At 41.9% G+C, this 2,393-nt stretch overlaps 1 non-coding gene across 1 annotated transcript; it reads right to left on the reverse strand.

Moving 5' to 3' along the window:
• Positions 1-931: 931 nt before the first annotated feature.
• Positions 932-1,050, reverse strand: LOC120245699. The gene has a single exon (XR_005531850.1). It is a non-coding gene; the product is annotated as a small nucleolar RNA SNORA54 (small nucleolar RNA).
• Between the last annotated feature and the right edge of the window lie 1,343 nt (positions 1,051-2,393).

Consider the following 2,393-nt stretch of genomic DNA (forward strand, 5'->3'; position numbering starts at 1 on the left):
AGGGAGACACAGAATCTGAAGCAGGCTCCAGGTTCCGAGCTGTCAGCACAGAGCCCGACACAGGGCTCGAACCCATGAACCCTGAGATCATGACCTGAGCCGAAGTCAGACGCTTAACTGACTGAGCCACCCAGGCGTCCCAATGCATTTATATTTATTGATATGAAGTACATTTCTTCTTAGTTCTTATATAATGTTGTACTTACCTATTACATATATATTAGATTATTTTAGTATGTAGTCAGTTTGCTCATTTTATTCTAACTTTGGCGAGGTTTGCATTTTAATTTTACTGATACTAAAATTATGCATAAAAGGCACCTGGCTGGCTCGGTTGGAGGAGCATGTGACTCTTGATCTCGCGGTCCTGAGTTCAAGCTCCATGTGGGGTATAGAGATTACTTAAATTTTAAAAAAATTTTAGGGGCGCCTGGGTGGCTCAGTCAGTTAGGCATCCAGCTCTTGATTTCATCTCAGGTCATGATCTCACAATTTGTTGTTGTTGTTGTTTTAATGTTTTATTTATTTTTGAGACAGAGAGAGACAGAGCATGAGTGGGGGAGGGAAAGAGAGAGGGAGACACAGAATCCAAAGCAGGCTTCAGACTCTGAGCTGTCAGCACAGAGCCTGATGCAGGGCTTGAACTCATGAACCGTGAGATCATGACCTGAGCCAAAGTTGGACACTTAACCGACTGAACCACCCAGGCACCCCTCTCACAATTTGTGAGATCAAGCCCAGAGTCAGCCTCTGCACTTACAGCACAGAGCCTGCTTGCGCCCCTCTCTCTGCCTCTCCTCCATGCTTGCTCTCTCCCTCTCTCTCTCAAAATAAATGAATAAACATTCTTTTTAAAATTTTTTAATAAGCTAAAATTATGCATAAACTTATATGTTAAATATTTCTCATTCCCCCCCACCCCCACCCAGCCCTGTGTCCCCAGGACCTGAAACTGAGAGCCACAAGTCAGTCATGTGTTGCTGGAGCTGTTGTACCACCGGAATGGAGCCCATCAGCCATGGCTAGACTAACAGGCCATGAGCAATACTCAGGTGTTAAATCTTTATATAACAACTCTTGCCCCCTCCTGTTTCAGGTGTTCATTACTTCCCACTATGAAGAAAAGGAAGGGGAAAAAAAGCTCATAGACCCCCCCCTTTCCTTTTTCTTCCTTATTCTCTATATCCCAATTTAGGGCATCGGGTTTCTTTTTCTTTACCTTTGTTTGCCTAATGCTTTCTTTATCTTTGTTTACCTTTGCCTTCTTAAATATGCTTAAAATCTTACCACTTGGTTAGTTAGTTTTAAAAATACCTTTAACTCTTGGAGCACCTGGGTAGCTCAGTCAGCTGAGCGCCTGACTCTTGATTTCAGCTCAGGTCCTGATCTGTTTCATGGGATCAAGCGCTGCATCAGGCTCTGTGCTGAGCATGGAGCCTGCTTGGGATTCTCTCTCTCCCTCTGCCCCCCTCCTCCACTTCTGCGCTATCTCTCTCTCTCTCTCTCTCTCTCTCCCCTCTGTTTCAAATAAAATTTAAAAAATAATCGTACCTTAACGATTTTTTTAAATATTTATTTATTTTTGAGAGAGGGAGACAGAGTGCAAGCCAGGAGGGGCAGAGAGGGAGAAAGAATCCAAAACAGGCTCCAGGCTCTGAGCTGTCAGCACAGAGCCTGATGCGGGGCTTGAACCCACAAACTGTGAGATCATGACCTGAGCAGAAGTCGGAAGCTTAATCAACGGAGCCACCCAGGCGCCCCACAAAAAATAATAATACCTTTACATCTTAACTTTAGAGAACAAACTGATGGTTACCAGAGGGGAGGTGGGCAGGGGGGATGCGTGAAATAGATGGTCAGGATTAAGGAGGGCACTTGTCATGATGAGCACTCGATCATGTATGGAAGTGTTAAATCACTATATTGTATACCTGAAACTAATATCACACTATATGTGAACTATACTGGAATCAAAATAAAAAAGCTTAATTTAAAAAATAAATAATAAATAGTTTTTTTAAATATCTTGAACTATATTACATACAAAGCAGCCCACAAGTTTGTTCTACTTTCTACTTTTTTGTTTATTCATTCTACACCTTTTTTTTATTCTACTATCCCTTTTCCTCTCGTGTCTTGTAAGTTGATTCTATCTACATTGTCAGGACATATGACATTAGCATTAGCTCGTCAATTACTCATACCCAATACTCACCATCAGACAGACTTTTTGCTCGAGTTTCTTGTCATCTCATGCTTAGTGAACCTTGTATAGATTCTCAGGCAAGTGCTCAAGTGAACCTTGTGTTTGAAGTTATTGAATGCTTCATACTTTCTAGCCCTCATACAGTTTAATTTAGCTAGAAAAGCCTTGGCTCACATTTTCTTTTATT

The sequence above is a fragment of the Hyaena hyaena genome, unplaced genomic scaffold, assembly GCF_003009895.1.
Source record: "Hyaena hyaena isolate Hyena2069 unplaced genomic scaffold, ASM300989v1 scaffold_428, whole genome shotgun sequence".
In the NCBI taxonomy this organism is placed as follows: domain Eukaryota; kingdom Metazoa; phylum Chordata; class Mammalia; order Carnivora; family Hyaenidae; genus Hyaena; species Hyaena hyaena.